Source organism: Propithecus coquereli, unplaced genomic scaffold (assembly GCF_000956105.1).
Source record: "Propithecus coquereli isolate 6110/MARCELLA unplaced genomic scaffold, Pcoq_1.0 Scaffold33, whole genome shotgun sequence".
Taxonomy (NCBI): Eukaryota; Metazoa; Chordata; class Mammalia; order Primates; family Indriidae; genus Propithecus; species Propithecus coquereli.
This window is the reverse complement of record NW_012148952.1, coordinates 8388082-8405558: the sequence shown is the minus strand read 5'-3', so window position 1 is coordinate 8405558 and position 17477 is coordinate 8388082. Positions and strand designations below refer to the sequence as shown.

At 45.7% G+C, this 17477-nt stretch overlaps 1 protein-coding gene across 1 annotated transcript in view; it reads left to right on the top strand.

Moving 5' to 3' along the window:
• The window catches only part of GPR39 (G protein-coupled receptor 39), a 199185-nt gene that overhangs the window by 77847 nt on the left and 103861 nt on the right, over window positions 1-17477 (top strand). The window lies entirely within an intron of this gene.

Below are 17477 nucleotides of genomic sequence, written 5' to 3'. Positions count from 1 at the left end.
ATAGACCTCAAGAGCACAAATAATAGTAAAATGTAGTGAAAGAGTTAGGAAATGATGAGTTTTGAGTGTATATTACCTTTGTTTTTAATATAAATCCTTAATTGTAAGTTGATATAATTTAATTTTTAATAATGGCTATGTTTGATAGCTATCTTATAAAATTCCTTAATTTTGTTTTTAATTGGTATATAATTGTACATATTTATGGGGTACATGTGATATCACATGCAGAGAATGTGTAATGCTCAAGTCAGGGCATTTAGGGTGTCCATCACCTCGAGTATTTATCATTCCTGTGTGTTGGGAACATTTCTTGTTCCCAGCATTTCTCTCTTGTAGCTATTTTGAAATATAGAATACATTCTTGTTGACTATAGTCACCCTGCTCTGCTATCAAACATTGGAACTTATTCCTTCGGTCTAACTGTATGTTTGTGCCCATTAACCAACCTCTTTTTGTCCTCCCCACACACCCTTCCCAGCCTCTAGTTTCTGTCATTCTACTCTCCACCTACATGAGATCCACTCTTTTAGCTCCCACGTGTGTCAGAACATGCAGAATTTGCCTTTCTGTGCCAGGCTTATTGCACGTAACGTCGTGATCTCCAGTTCCATCTGTGTTGCTGCAGATTATATTATTTCATTATTTTATGGCTGTATAGTATTCCATTGTGTATACATACCACATTTTCTTTATCTATTCATCCATCGATGGACACTTAGCTTGATTCCATACCTTGGCTATTGGGAATAGAGCTACAGTGAACATGGGGGTGTGGGTATCTTTTTGATACACTGATTTCTTTTTCCTTTGGATAAATAGGGTGTCAATAGTGACGGGTGACATTGATGAGTGCTTACTGATGTCAGCACTGCTCTGAACATTTCCATGCGTTCTCTTCCTTAATTGTTTTCGGTGCAGACACTGAAGATTGGAAGAGATAAGAACTTGCCCCAATAGATAGCACAACTAGAATTTCCCAGAGCCGGGGTTTAAACTCCAGCAGTCTGCAAGGCAATTCTGACACTACCTGGAATTAGGTCAGATTTCACAGGTTCAAGGCACAGCCCCCCAACAAAGCTGACCGCACTCCATACCAGCCACAAGCTCGGGGTTGGTGGGGGCACTCCCAGGCCACTCGCACCTCTGACCATCTGGCAACAAATTTGGGTGTTCCCGTTACCCCCTCAGGTTGGATAATTTACTAGAACAACTAACAGAACTTAGGAAAGCACTATAATTATGATCACAGCTTTATTATAGGTGATACAAGTCAGGACCAGACAAAAGAAGAGAAGCACAGAGTAAGGGAGGGTCCCAAATGTGATTTTCCTTGGAACATGTCACTTTCCACATCCATGACAATTAACCAGGAAATGCTAGTGAATTTCGGTGTTCAGAATTTTTATTAGGATTCCAAATGTAGGCATGACTGATTGGATCATTGGCCACGTGATTGAGTTCAATTTCTAGTCCCCAACTCTTTATCTTATAACACGTGGCTCAAACCACCAGCCCTCTAGTCACATGGCTGGTCTTTCCAGCACAGCCAGCCCCATGCAGAAACTATCTAGGGACTCACCCGTGAGTCCTCTCATTAGCATAAACAAAGACACTCCTACTGCTTGGAAAATCCAAGGGTTTAAAGGCTCCCTCCCAGGAGCCAGGGACAAAGGCCAGCCAAATTCTTTGTCAGACAACACAGTCTAACCCCAGAGGCTCATCTGAGCTCTTCAGGAGCCTCTCGGCCCCTTCTCTCCTGAGGCCAACATTAAGGCTCTACTGTGAGGCTCCTGGTCGAACACAGACTTCTGCTTCTGAGGGCTTGCCTGAGCCCCAGCTGGGTGGGTAAGTAGAATCAGAGACCATTCAGGTCCTTGCAAGTTTCCTAACGAGAGGGTGAAGATTTGCCCTGGAAAGACAGGAAGCCACCCATTTGGGCAGCAAACAGTTCCAGGAATTTAAATGGCACTCACAAGCCAGAGGCAGAGGGTAGCATCTTGTTAAGTGCACTAAAAATCATATCTGTCTCTATATTCAGCTGCTGTTTAGAGCAGTTAGCAGTCACCTGCCACCTTGGACAATGAGCATATCCTGGACTGACACCTGCCATCCGTGCTGGGAGCCTAGGATAGGCTTTTTACAGACAGAAATATTGGTGAAGGAGGATGGGTCACAGGTGGCCTGGGACAGAGAAATGCCTGCTCTGACCTCGTGCTCCCACTTGTCCACCAGTCCATACACCTTGGGCCAGGGGTACAGAGCTCTGGGTGCTTGGACTACTCGTTAAATTCGCAAGCTCCTCAGTCCCCTGGGAGAGGGGAGGCAGACACGGAGGGCTCCATGGAGATCCAGAGTGACCAGGCTGTGCACACGTGGCCCTTGCTGTCCGATTGCTCACTGTCTGAACTCAGGCACCGAATAGATCCAGATATAGAGACGTGCTTATAAGTAGTATTTGAAGAATATTACTACATTGTATTGTAACTATGTTTTCATTCCTCAATATTTTTTGAAAATAAAACCTTGGATAGTTGTTGCCTTGAGTAAATGCCTTAACGCTCTGACCTGCAGGTTTTTCATCAGTGAATAGGCATAATGACCCCTGCCTCATGGAACTGGCTACTGGAAGGTGTTCAACAACCAAAAGCCACAGAGCATTGTGCAGGTGGCATGTCAGGGGCCCAGGCTCCGTGAGTTTCCTCTCTCTGACTCCTCACTGGCTGTGATAGGTCATCGCAGCGCCCCCTGCACGTACCTGTCTGTAGGCATCTGCTCCTGGGCCTGAAGCAGCCAGATGGAAAGTTCTTGGGCAAAGCTCAGAGGAGAGAGGCCAGTTTGTGGCTGGTGGGAGACAGGCTCTCAGGAAGCTGTTTGCCATGGGTGCAGAGAGGGCACAAAGGAGGGAGAAGAGAGGCATTTCCTCCTAACCAGGAACTTTAACTTTTTTAAGTCCGTATTTTCCTAACTATGACTGAGAGGCCCAGTGGGGCCGCTGGTGTGGAGCAAGTGAATGAGCTCATGGTCGAATCCGTTGGTCATGATGTTTGTACGCATAGTCCTGACAGGTTACTTGAACCTGGACTCCTTGTGAATTAGCCACTGGGATGGTTTTTGTGAAGCAGGTTCACTGTGCACTACTTACCAGCTTGTCTGAGTCTGGTGAGACAAAACTGTTACATACACACAAGTTACGTGAAGCAGGTATATTACTTATACACAGGCAACAGGGGAAAACACAAGCCAAGGATCCATTGCAAGCCAGTCCCCCAAGTCGCAGGAAGCTGTCTGTGGTGGGTGGAGTCTCATCCACTCTTGCCCCACTTGCACCACAGCTGAGGTTCCCCCCGCCCCCAAGCAGCCTGCACTAAGATTTATACCCTGGCACTATGGGACTCACTGGGCTAAAGCGTTGAAGGACATCCTGTTTCTTGGGGTGGGCTGGGGGTGTGGCTCTTCCAGCCAGGCCCTCCTATCTCAGTATGTTACACCCAGCACATTCTACAATTATTCTTGAGAACCGCAAGTGAGAAAGGAAGGAGCACTGGGTCGGTCCAAGGCCACACAGAGAACCGTCCTGCAGTTTTGACTACTATGTAGTATTCAGTTCTTTTTGTTCGTGGTTTTATTTTGTTTGCTTTACTACCATAATAGGTCTAATAAAATGGATAAGGAACATTGATGTTGGAGTATATGAAGTGAATGAGGAGCATAAACCTGATGACAATTCTTCAAATGTGCCTCAAGATGGTCTTTACCTGATCGTACCTTGCGTTCATTTGCTAACCACATGAACATAGTGCATCAGGATAGCTCCTCAACTCCCAAAGCCAGTGTTAAAAAGAGAAAATAGAGTGATGATTATATCCAATTTGGCTTTTCATTTGTTCAGAATAAAGGGTTTCTTTTCCCCCAAATGTGTTATTTGCAGAGACATGCTAAAAAGTAAAATAAATAACAAAGCCTAAAACATAAACCTTTTATTTTCTCTCATTATCTTAAAGGAAAACACAAAAATTATAAAAATAAATGAGTTTACTTTTAAAGTGAATGTTACAAGAATTCCCAGCATCACATGAAAGCAACGTTTGTCTGTTTCCGATGCACCACATAGCTCAACTTCAATCTGCATTTTAATATGTATTCATTCCCCAAACCAAACCTGACATATTATAACGCTTTGGAATTTATTGTCAACAAATCATGTTTTTCTAACATAATTAATCTAGAGTAAATGAAACTGTGTGCATCACTTGGTAAATGGAAATAAGTAAAAATTTGACTGCATATTATGAATATTATTAAGTATAAGCAAAAATAAAATTTATAATATGCACTCTTTAATACTATGCTGATCTGAATGAAATATTTTAAGCCTCAGATCTGTTCTGTGTGATATTCTAAACAAAAGTGACAAAACATTTTTTAAAATGCTGAAGGCAGTTGGTAAGATTACATGTTACTGGGAGTAGGGGTTGAGTGTCAGACATTGTAGTGCTTGGGGAGGGCGCTGGACTCTTTCAACAAGCCTGTGGGTTGGCTAATCCAAGCAGTGTTATATTTAGGGGGTGGTGATTACTTTTTCCTAAAGCAGCCATGTTAGGGTGGGGGGACCATTTGCTGTTTTGGCAAATAACAACACACACTTATTTGGTGTGTACTACGTACCAGGCATTATTGATTAAACACACTTGCTGTTAGTGGTTTAATCTTCCCAGCCACTCTGTGAGGCAAGCACCACTGCTAATATCATCCCCATTTTACAGATGAGGAAACTGAGATACCACAGTGGAAGCAAAGCAAGGACCCAAACCCAGGCTGCCTGGCTGCAAACTCCATACACTGAACCACTGTGCTGTGTGCTTATCACAAAGCACACGGACTCATACTTGACTTCTCACAGTGTGTGGGTTGTTTTTCCTCATCCTCAACCCCCAGTCCCTAATCCCAAAACAAACACCCTGCCCTTGCCGAGTGAAAGTATCTGGTCCTGCGTTAGCCTGAGGGCTCCCTCTTTCCTCTCTGTAATGGGCTGTCAGTCTTGGGAGACTCAGGTAATTACGTATTTCTTCACTCTTGCCTCTGTGGTTCTGTACATGTAAACTTAGCAGGAGCTGCTGAGTCGTAAGTAAATCTAAAGCACACAGATTGTTAGGGGAAATACTGAACCATCTGCTGGGCGAATAGTCCTGGAGGAACTGGAGTCAGCTGGGCACACTACCCCAGGGCAGTAGTGGGGAAGATTTAAGGGATTCTGGGAGAGATACTCATGGAGAAATGAGGGCACCCAGAAGGGTAAACTGGGGCCCAGTCCTCCCCTCGGCACTCTCTAATGACTGCTTAACACCCCCAGGCATTCCCACATGAATGTGTTCTCGAAGTCCTTGGTGGTTATGGCCTGTCTTTGTGCAACTGCCTCAGGCAGAGTAGAGACTGGGGATTCCTACTTTGGAATCAGGTGGGGATCCCTGCTCCACCCTTTGTCAGCTGTGAGACCTCAGGCGAGTTATCTCACCTTTCTGAGGCTCTGTGACCTCATCTGTGCTCTGGGGTTAACGTTGTGAAGACTGAGTGAAGTTATGAGTATAAAGTACATACTAGCGCGGGCTCAGAGTAATTATACAGAGCACAGTCATACATTTATGTACACTGCATTCAGATGCTCTCTGTCACTCTCTAATACATACATACATATACAATACATACATGCATGCATGTATTTCTTATTTTTGTCCCTCTTTGTGGTTGGGAAACTTAGACTTGTCAATGATTGTTTTCATTCTTTATTGCTACATAACCACCACAAAACATAGTGGCTTAAAACAACCACCATTTTGTTATCTCTCGTGATTCTGTGCATTGACTGGGCTCAGCTGGGCAGTTTTTCTGCTCCACGTGAAGTCAGCTGGGCTGCAATCATCTGGAGGTTCAACTGGGCTGGTTCCACCCCAGACAGCTCAATCACACAGCTGCACTATATGTAGCCTCCTTGTGGCATGTTGTTGGGTTTCAAGAAGAAGTATCCTAGGAGTGGGTGTTCCAGACGTCTCAGGTAGAAGCTTCAAGACTTCTTATGACTTAGCCTTGGAAGTCAGATGGCACCATTTCTACTGCATTGGTCAAGGAAGGCACCAAAGCCAATGCAGAATCAAGGGGATATGGATTCCACCTCTGGATATGAGGACCAGCAGGTGTGTACAGGGATGGAAGGAATTAATGGCAGCAGCCTGGGGAATCTGTCTACTATGTACACTACCCTGAAGTATGCAAAAAATACACATGCATTGCTTGCACTATTTTCTCTTCCTCTTTTCTCCTCATTCTGACTCTCACCTGGCTACAGTGACCACCTGTGGACAGTGGCTGAGCAAATGCAAGATGCTGACCAGCTGACACTTAGGGAACTCTCTTATTTATGTAGTGACTGACCATCTATCTAAAAAGAATGTAAGCTCCCAAGGTCTGGGACTTTGTCTTGTTCACGGCTATGTCCCCAGCAGCTAAAACAGGGCCTAGTATATAGTATACACTCAATAAATAAGTATTTGTTGAATATTAAGTGATTGTTGATTCCCTCCCACTGGTCCTGCCCAGAAAACTGTCCCATGTGTTGGGGATTGGAACGTGATATCCTGAAATGTGGCAACTTGGCATACTGAGGATTACAAGCTGAAGGAAATTGAGAAGACCACAGAAGCAGGAAAGTCTCTCTGACCTTCTCCCTGCTTGCTTTTTCCTGAAGCAGGCCATAGAAACTAGAATTCTCCTCGTCCCAGTTCATAAAGCCCAGGAAGGTCACTCTGCTTTCTCCCTGCAGCCCCTCATGTGCCAGGTGTACTGCCCTATACATGGAGGGAAGGAATATTGCACAGGCCAAGAAGAATCTGAACAAACGGGCCTTGCTGTATTCCTCCCGCCAGTTTAATACCATTTGATCATACCCTTTTTTTTAAATTTTATTTTATTTCAGCATATTATGGGGGTACAGATGTTTAGGTTACGTATGTTGCCCTTGCCCCCCCTCAAGTCCGAGTTTCAAATATGTCCATCCTTCGGGTGGTGCGCATTGCACTCTTTGTGTATGCGTACACCTGATAGCTACTCGAATATTTGAAATTACAAACATACCCTTTCATCCTCCAATCATACTTCTGAGTAACTGTCTATAAAAATACACAATTTTCCCTGGGTCTTTGGTGTTCATTTCTGAAGCCTCCCTTGTAATATAAAACTTATGTTAAGTAAATTTTTTTGCTTTTCTCTTGTTAATCTGTCTTCTGTGATAGGAGACTCAGCCAGGAACCTTGCAATGGGGAAGGAAAAGATACTACTTTCTTCCCCACACTTTGTTTCTACTTCTCGGGTCCTGGCCAGCCCGAGGAGGCTGACTTCTGTGCCCACCTCTTGCTCACCAGGCTTTTGGGGGATTGAAATTGTCAGTGTCATTGGACACCCTCTACAGTTCTCGGTGATGAGATGTGCATTGCCATCTTGCCAGAGTTGAAGTGGTGCCTCTGAGGAAGGTGGCACATTCTCTGGCTAATTCAGAGCTTCTTAGCACACTCCAGGTCTCTGGGAAATGAGAAGACCCCACTCAGAAGTCAGTAGCAGCAGTGTGCCTGGAATGGAATGGAATGGTCCGGAATATGGAATACTACTCCAGGCTGGTGGTGCACCTCAGGAGGAAGTCTTGGATGTCCAACACGGGGCAGGGAACTACCTAAAAATGATAGCGTGTGTCTCTGGGAATGGGGGTGCTGAGAACTGACATTTCCTATCCTGAATATATCCCAGCGCAAAGCAGAGAACATGGAATGTGAGTGGGGGCTCATCCAATGCCAACTTGTTCAGAAGTTCTCTGCATTTTCAGCTGGGCACACTCTGATAACCTGCAGAGAAGGTGTTCTCCCATCGGTACCTACAGTTAGCCCCTAGATAAAGCCAGAGTATGTTGTGGGGACTCGCTCACTGCTTCCAGCTGTAGCCTTCTTCCTCCACTGGCCTGTGATGGGCCAACATGACAGAAACTGCACACTCAGTGGGGCACCTGGTGCAGCACCGAGCACAGGTGGACATTCAGGAAATGTTTGTAGAGTGAGTGAATGAATGAATGAAAGGGAAGGGAGGGAGCATGGATGAGAGGGAGAAAGAGAAAGAAGGAATGGAGGAAGAAAGAAAGATTATTTCGTATGGGTGATGCCACTGCTAGTTTAGAAGTCCTTAAATTTTTGGAATAGCGAAAGATTAAAAATAACACAAATGTCTATCTGTAGGGTCCTGGTTAATTAACTTTATAATGAGATACAATATGGTAGTTTTTTTTTTTTTTAAAGTGGGCATTCTGTATGTATTAATATGAAGAAATTTCCGAGATACTAAATCTACAAGGCCAAATCACTCTGTGTGTGTGTGTGTGTGTGTGTGTGTGTGTATGTGTATGTACGAGGCTACTTTTGTGTGAAAAAAAGGAAAAATAAGAATGCAGTGTATATTAAATGGGCCATACAAGCAAAAGAAACCCTGAAAGAATACACAGGACCCTAATAAAAGCAGTTACCCTTTGGGGTGTGGGGAAGTTGGTGGGGGGAGGAATGGAGGAAGAGACAGGTGAGGAAAATTTTTCACTATCTCTTTAAAATTTTTGTGCCTGGAAATGTATGTATCACTCTTCTAAAAGTTGTCTTTGAAGCCCCTAAAGTCAGGGCAGCATTCTGGTTGAATTTCCCTTATCTAGCGCCCCACGTAGCATGTGACCGGAGCTCTCCCTCAGTCATGACAAAATTGATTTCATAATAGAATCTGATCCTTCTCATTTTAGCTAAATCTATCTCATCTGAATCATTGCCCTCCAGTTATAAGAGAGGAAGGAAAAAATGACTCAGCTTGAAGGCAATGCTTAGGTATGGATACAGCTTTTTGCTTCTCAGTTGGGGTGAATTATGTTATTGATCTTCACATTTGTGGGCAGTTTTTCCCTTTAAAGGTAATTCAGTTTTACAAGTAAACGTTTTTAACTGTTGAAGGAATCAGTAAAACTCAGGTATGGATATAGCTCTTGGCATGCTTCCTGCAAAGATGGCAAGTCAGAAACAAGCATCTGTTTCAATGTTTTTTATTCCTTTACGTCTCTGTTCTTCTTTCAACAAGTATCTGCTGAATACCTGTTATGGGTCAAAATTTAAATGGAGAAAGTCAGGAACATGGGGTATGTGGAAACCATTGACACGTCCATAGGGGTTTTTTTTTCTTTCTGCAATGTCTGGGTAGAATGGCAAATTATCTTTGCTCCATAAATGTGTTGGCACAGTAAGAGGCTTATATCCTTCACTTTAATAACAATCAGTAATTTCCTGAATCATAATAATGAGGCTTTAACATATTAGCTCACAGAAGACTTGATCAATAGCTTTACTGAGAAAATATGTTATGACCTAGCACAGTATACCATCTATTGTAATGTTCTTGGTCAATAATCGTAATTTTTATTGTAATTATCGAAAGCTGGGGTTTCCCCACTTGTGCAGAGTGCTATAAAGGCAGATGTGCGAGATGGTGCAGGATCAAGGTGTCATCCGTAATAGCACATTCCGCTGGATTTATGTCCCTCTCCAATTAGGGGACAATCAAGCTCAAATTAATTTCGCTTACAGCTACTAATGAGCAACAGCAAAATCAGCTCACTATAAAAATTGTTATTGAATTTCATTGCCTTCAACTTGAACCTCCATGCACTGTGAGATAACGGGCATCTGAGGTCTGGTGGTGAGGGACCTCGAGGGTTGTCTCACCCAGTCTGTACATGGGCTTTGTGACAGCTTTGTCCCCTGGTGGGCCAACGTCCAATGACTTGTTAGGGGTCCACAGAGATGGGCTTCCTCTGCTAATTGACCCTTGACAGGATCAGTTTTGAATGAATTCTGGGGTCTAGACTGCTGATATAATACAAACCATATATGTAATTTCAAATGCTCTAGTAGCCACATTTTTAAAAAGTGATATTGACTTTAACATAAATACTTAACCCAATGCAAGATATCCAAACTACTATTATCAATGTGTAAGCAACATAATAATATTGATGCGATAGTTTACATTCTTTTGTTTTGTACCAAGTCTTCAAAATCTAGCTTGTATTTTACATTTACGGCACATCTCAATGCAGTCTGGCTTCATTTTAAATGAACAGTAGCAACACGGGGCTGGTGGCTATGGGACAGGGAAGGTCTAGACTGAATTTCTTCACCTGCCACAGAGTTTCCCTTCCCTCTTTGGGGTTTGCAGGTTGTGGGGGTGGGCACAGGTTTTGGCTGCTCAGTGGCGATGAAGAACATGCAAAAGCTACAAGCAGGAGAAGGTGCTACATTTTCATTTTTACTGTTAGTCTTGTAAGTCATTGGCAAATTTATAATCTCTATGAATCGGCTTACGATCCTGTCACCATCCACCTTCCACACTAATAAAGGCAGAATAGATCCTCATAAAAATCCCCTTTCCCCATTATCAGAGCTTGGCTTCACCAATTGTGTCCTCATAAAAAAGAAGGTTGTTTTCTGTTATTATTTGTTGCCATGAAAAATGCATATATATTTTTTTACTCCTGACTTCCAACTAGCGCCATTGCCTTGATATCGAATGGAGCAGGAAGCATATTGTCAAATATATGGTCGGGGAATAAGGAGCCACTGAGTATTTTGTCTCGTTGGCAATGTTCCTGAAGAAAGTGCAGACTTAAATCTAGGAGAATATTTTAATTGTTTAATATTATAAAAGTTTAATAGGAATTCTGAGGCATAACGCAAGGACTCCTTTTGTCACGGAACTTGATTACTGCAAAGTAGGAGCCGTGAAATGTAAGTCTGGAGCTGGGGGTTTTCAGCCCTTGGAGACCCTCGCACGCTAATGAAATGGGATGGCAGGGGAGGAGGGGGACGGCCACCAAGACGCCTGCTCCAGCGCATGCTTCGAGCTACAGATGAGGCTGCTCGTCCGCACAGAGCCCTCTGACAGGCCTCATTGCTACTCCCTCCTCTCTCCTCTCAGGGTAAATCAGATTCCTGACTGGTCTCCCAGTTTCCAGCCCTGTCCTCCTCAAATTCGCCCTCCACACGGCCATCAGAGAGACCTGTCTAACGTGCAGGTGGGACTCCATCACTCATTGCTGAGAACACTTCAGTGGTGCCCACTGCCCTCGGACTAGAGACTGTGGATCTGTTAACAGTGGCCTACGAGGCCATCCTGTGATCTGCTTCTGTGGACTTCCTTCCTTTCCTGCCTCCCTCTGACTTACAGTTTATGCTCCTACAACTCCTACCCATGCCCTCTAACCAAATCCTTTCTCTCTTCCCCCTCTCCTTAGGCTTCTCCCCACCAAGTTTCAGTCCACCTCCTCTGTAAGACTCAGTGTAGCCTCCACCTCCTCCAGGAAGCCGTCTCCAGGCCTCTCCGACCCCACTCTGGCAGGGTAAATGCCTTTGCTCTTCACTGCCATGAGTCCTGCAGCCAGAGCACGTGCATCAGCCCTAACGCCATCTGCCCTCTGTGTAAGACCTCGCCGTGTTCACGTTTGTGTCCCTCCTGCCGTGCACAGCGCCTGATGGACAGCGGGCACTCAGCAGGTGTCGGCTGGTGGGCTGGACCAGGCCTGTGAGGCAGTGGTTTCTGGGGGTCAGGGCACTGCCTTTCCTCTCTATGGGCAGATGGGACGTCTCTTCTCAGTCAGCTCCCGGGGAGGGTCAGCCTGGGCGGCTGGGTCGGCCTCAAGAGCAGACTGATGAGGAGACCAGGCCTTCAGCCCAACGCCTCCTCCAGGATCCCTTCCACCCAGAGGCCTGCCTGCGTGCCACGCATGGTGAGTGCAAGTGCTTTGGCTCAGTTGGATAAGGTCTCGGGTCCCAACAGCAATGTAGTGTTTGGGGGGTGGTAGAGAAATGATGCCTGAGAGGTCAGGAGTGTAATGTCCGTCTTGATGGCAGTGGGAGCCACTGAAGCATTTTTAGCAGAGGGGGAGAATCAGGTGTACCTGGCCCAAGGCTCCTGGAGCTCAGCCCCAGCTGCCATGTTTCTGTGTTTCTGCCAGTCTCTGGTGGAGAGAAATGCACAGGAAAGCGCCAGAGACAGGGACCTGTGTCAGCTAAGAATTGCAATATGAGTAGAAGAGAATTCAGAGAACAGTGACCTACACAAGATGGGAGGTTATTTTTCTCCCATCTAACAGGAAGCCTGGAAATGGGCCATTCCGGGCAGATCACAATGTTATCAGCGTTAGTTCCATTGCTCCATTATTTTAGCACGTGGGCTTTGTCCTCCTGGCCACGAGATGACTTCGCTTTTCAAACAGAAACGGAGAAAGGTAAAGGGTCAAGGGCAAAGGGAGAAGCTGCTGAGTCTATTTCCTGGACAGCCACCCCCAGCACCCCCTGCTTGTATCTCAGTCACATGGGCACTATGGCATGGGCACTGCCAGCTGTAGAGGAGCCTGGGAAATGTTTTGCCCCAACAAACTTGAGGTTCTGCTAATAAGGAAGGAAGGAATAGATATTGGGTGGGCAACTGGCCTTAACAACTGACTTTCCAGTGTCTAACTGTGAGTTCCAATTTATTTTCCCTGTGGCATTTAACACTCTCTGAGATGACCTTGTTTGTTTATTTACTTGTTTGCTGGCTCGTGGTGTCCACCACTAGAATGTTTGCTCCATGAGGAAAGGGTCTGCATGCCTCCTGCTGGGTCCTGCCCACTCCGCCTCCAACTGTGGGCCTCCAATCAGGATGAAAAGCCTCAGCTCAATTCCCCAGGGGGATTTTCGACCTCCCCAGAGGTCAAGGTCTTTCTGACATTTTGCACACAATTGATTTCACCAGACTGGTTGCCTAGCTCCATCTCTGGGATCTTTTCCTTTTTTTTTTTTGCTCTTATTGAACAAATTAGCCAACATGATATTGGATGCTGATTAGCAATTGGTATGGCAATAAAAAAAAAAAAACTGGCAGGATTCCATTGTTTTGCTCTTCAATTCTTAATTTCCATTTTTAATGTACTGTGTCCCCATTCATATGATGGGGCTTCCTCTTCTGTGTATGTCTCTAATGGAACAAAGTGTTCTTCCCCCACCCTTCCAATAATTATAAATGCTGAAGAGCTACTTAAATTATTCAATCATTTTATAATTTGAGCTGGGAATATTGTGTTTTTTCCTCCCCTTCCCTTTATGCCAAGTCAATGATTGCTGTTGTAGAGGTGACTTAAAATGTGGCATGGGGGTTCTCCTACTTCCAGCGCCTTCCCCACGGCCCCTGCACGCCGGGGAGATGCGGAATCTTTGTTGGTCATCCTCCGCCTGGCGGCCAGCCCCACATTGTGACGTTCGCGATCAGCACACACATCCCCTCTCTAGGAAGCCCCTCACCTGTGCCCCTCTGCGCTCCCAGGTTAACCTTCCAGTGCTTCCGAAACATAGTTCTTCCTCCATAATGAGATCACTTGTTTATCTGTTTGCTGGAGGTTCTAGAGAGGAAAGACCTTATCCTGTCCATCTCTGCCTCCTGGGCCCCCTTGAGAGGGTGGTAGACATCAGTAAATGAGGGATTTAGTTTAATCATCAATTACTGAGTGATTGGGAAGAACTGAATAAAAGCAAAACCAACATCCAAATGTGTCCTATATGACACATGACATTAATGCATTTCATCTTTACAACTACTCTATTAGCCCTATTTAATGGAAGAGGGACTATGCCAGGGAGAGAGATTGAGTAGCTGGCTTAGGGTTTCGTGGCCAACATGGGGGACAGTAAGATTTGGCCTGTGATTTGGCCGTAGGCAGTGTGAGGCCGCAGCTTAGAGGCTTAGCCCCTGCATTGCACTGCCTTCTTGTCCCAGTGGAAGCCACCACGTATTTATATGACATTTGGGCAAGGAAGCAGAGCCTCCGTCTCTCTGACTCAAGGGCCTCCATGTGGGATTACCAACCCACTATGCCTGGACTCCAGCAACCACCTGAAAATAGAAACAAAGGCAAATAGCAGGGACCTGAATTGATGTGGCCCTTTCTTAGTGCCCAAGGACTGCCTGGTAGCTGCCACATCAGTACATGCTTCACCTGGGCCCGTGAGCTGGCTACTGGCAGCCCTGAGGGAAGGAGGGCATCCCCGTACAGGACGGTGCCCTGAGAAGAACCTGCTGCCACCTACTCACGTAACAAGCCACTCTGAGCCATCTCTACTCTGTACAACACAGGTGCCGCAGGTGCTGGGGGCAGCTTGCCAGGGCACTCTTGCCAGGAATTTCACAGATCAGAGATTTTTTTGAAAGAGGGAAAAGGGACTGAAATTAGATTTTCACCTGTTTACTTGGCCAACTAAGAACATTGAAAAAAGGGGAAAAGTAACAGAAAAAGACCATCTCTTGCCACCATCATTTCATAAAAGCATTTTAACTCCTGAATCCATAAAATATATGGGATTATCTTAGGAAAAAGCGAACAATTTATTAAATTGAATTCAGGTGGTTAACACAGTGAAAAATTCTCATTGTCCTTGTTTTGTTCAGCTCAGCTTTCACCTGTGAAATTCTATCAGCTGTCACTGAAGGTGGGCTTTAGAGAACAAGTGGTGTGGAAAAAAGAGGAGCCCTATCCCAGCCCTGCGCCCACTGCTTGCGTGACCTTGGGCGACTTATTTGGCATCTTTGATCTTTGGTTTCCTCCTCTGTGAATGGGGAGCTGCTTTTCAGGGGCTTTGGAAAGATTAAGTGAGGATTGTATTGAGTGTCCAGTGCCCAGGGGAAGAGGTTGGCCATGCTCAGAATTTTTAGAGCAGTAATTCTCAAAAAGTGATCCCAGACAGGCAGCACCAGTGTCACCTGGCAGCTTTCGAGACATACAAATTACTGGGCCCCACCCCAGACCTGCTGAATCAGAAACTGGGAGTGGAGGCCAGACGTCTACTGTAACCAGCCCTCCAGGTGATTTTGATGCACACTCAAGTTTGAGAACCACCTCAGTAGAGAAAGCTGCCACCTCAGTATTGGTGGCAGCTGCTGTGGCAGTACCTGGGGTCTGATAGAGCTCCCAGAGCACCTGTGAAGAGGGGCATGGACAGGGCCTTGGGTTTCCCTGGGAATTGTACAGCTCACTCTGGACTTTGTTCATCAATCCATGACTCATGGAATGAGGCTTTACCTGGACGTGTTACTCACGGGTCGCCTGCCTGCATGTCACTGTTGGATTCTTCATCGATAAACTCAGGACACCTGTGCCCACCTTCCCACCTAGGAGTAATGGTGACATTTCTCTCCAGAGAGTGGCCCCCTCCTTCTACCCAGCTGTCCCTGATGTCCGTATTGCCAGGAGTTGGGACAAGCTACCCCCTGCACTTTGCTGGGTGTCGGCTCTTCTCTGAGCATCTCTCGTTTCCTTGTAGGTGGGTGTGCTAGCTGACCCGTCAACACTTCCTGTCCACTCCAGTCTGGCACTGCATGACACTGTCAGCATCTTGCTCCCAAAATACAGCTGTGATTTGGTCTCTCCCACACAAAACTGTCCCCTCACAGGAACTTACTGAATAAATCCAAAGTCTTTAGCCTAGAACGCAAGAACCTCCAAAATCTGGTGCCCACTGGTTAACTTTCTTTTAAAATAAATTTTAGAAATATCAAAAGCACAGAGAATAGTATAACATATACTTAGAACAGTAACATGTTAATATATTGTCACATTTAGTTGTAATTATTAATATTTTTTTGGTGAAGCCATTACAGGTAAACTCTCCTTTCCTTGAACCACGTTGAGGGGCATTTCCTTCTGCGAATCACTCACACAACCTACACTCAAGGCCAACTGGACCGTGCGAATTCCCAGTGGAAGCCAGGGCTCTCCTGCCTGCCTATATCTGCCTATGCGACCCCTGACTAGATCGTGTCCCCTCCCCATCCGCTGCCCCTAGGATTGAGGGTTTGCCCAAACCCTACTTGCCCTTCAAGCACCAGTTCAAATGCCATGATTCCCAGAAGCCCCCTGGGTTTCTTCCCCACATCTCTTAAAGTCTCCAGCCCTCCTCACTCGCCCCTTCAGCTGGGATAACTTTTAAATCTCTGCATTTGGAGCACAGGATTATTTGGAGCATGGAGTCGAAGGCTCAGCTTGGCCATGGAGACTGAGTGTGGGATTGTTGACAAACTCAATGTTCCCTTCTGTATTATGAGGACAATGATGTCTCCCTTGCAGGCTTGTTGACAGTGGATGGGTGTGGCAGCATTAAGGAATTATCATGTGAGGGATTTTCTGTATAATCACTGGTAAGGAATGTTTTCTGTTTGCTAATCCTTCTTGGCTTTCATCATCATTTTTGCATCATTACCCGCACGCACATATCCAAGCTGCCTGAGGACAGAATGAATCTCTCTTTGACTCATCTTTTATGGTACACAGATCTTAGTTCGATGCTGTCCCGCAATCAGGACTCAATACCGGGTGACTGAGGGGCGAATGGGGTTATGAATACTGCAGTTGTTTCTGCCCCAAGTTATTACAAGGTGAAGAAATGGAACTTCTCATTGGCCTTCAGACGTGTAGCAAGTGCTCACTGTGTGCTCTGCACCGTCCTAGCTGGCCGTGGAGGCACAAAGACATTCTAGACACGAGCCCCAAGGCCAGCTGGAGACACAGGGCAGGTGTGTGACAAGAAACACGTGTCCTTTCATGTTCATTCATTGCCTGAGCAGCAGGCAAGTGGGGGAGCCCCAAGCGGAAGGGGGTTCAGCCCCTGGCAGCCTCTGAGATAAATCTCCAAGACAGTAGACGTGAAACATCCCGCAGCATCTGGCTTGGAAACAACCTCCTCTATGACATCTTGGCAAATGGCTTTGTCAGGAAAACTGACCACATGCAAGCAAAACAGGTCCATGATCCTAGACCCAAAAAGTTCTGAAAACTGGAAATTTACTATAACTTATCTGGCAGCAAAACCTGGACCAATCTGACGTGAAGCTATTTATGGTACATATTCCACTGAGCGTGCAAATTCATGCCTTTGCTGCGGGAATGCGCGCATGCGTGCGTGTGCGTGTGTGTGTGTGGGGGGGGGATTACAGGATTATTCCCAGACATTGCTGGAGATGTTTTGTAGCACACAGTGGATGCACTATATTACCTTTCTGAAATCTGGAAGATTCTGAATTCCTAAATACATCTGACCCCAAGAGTGCTCGCCTTAAAGATTGCAGACCTGCAGAAACTGCAGCGGGGAGGGGTCCTCTCCCAGTCCATCCTGCCCCCTAGAAAGTTTTTCTTCCTCTAGGCTCCCCAGCAAATGTTTTCCTTCCACCTGGGGAAGGCCAGCCCTGGTATCTTTGAAGTCCAGGCAAGGTTCAGCTCAACCAGCAGCCAAAGACCAATGGAAACTTTTACTCAATTCAGAACTGTGTTTTTCTTAATGTTAGAAACAGCTCAGCATGGGCTTACAGGAAAGGTGGGCTCAGTGTT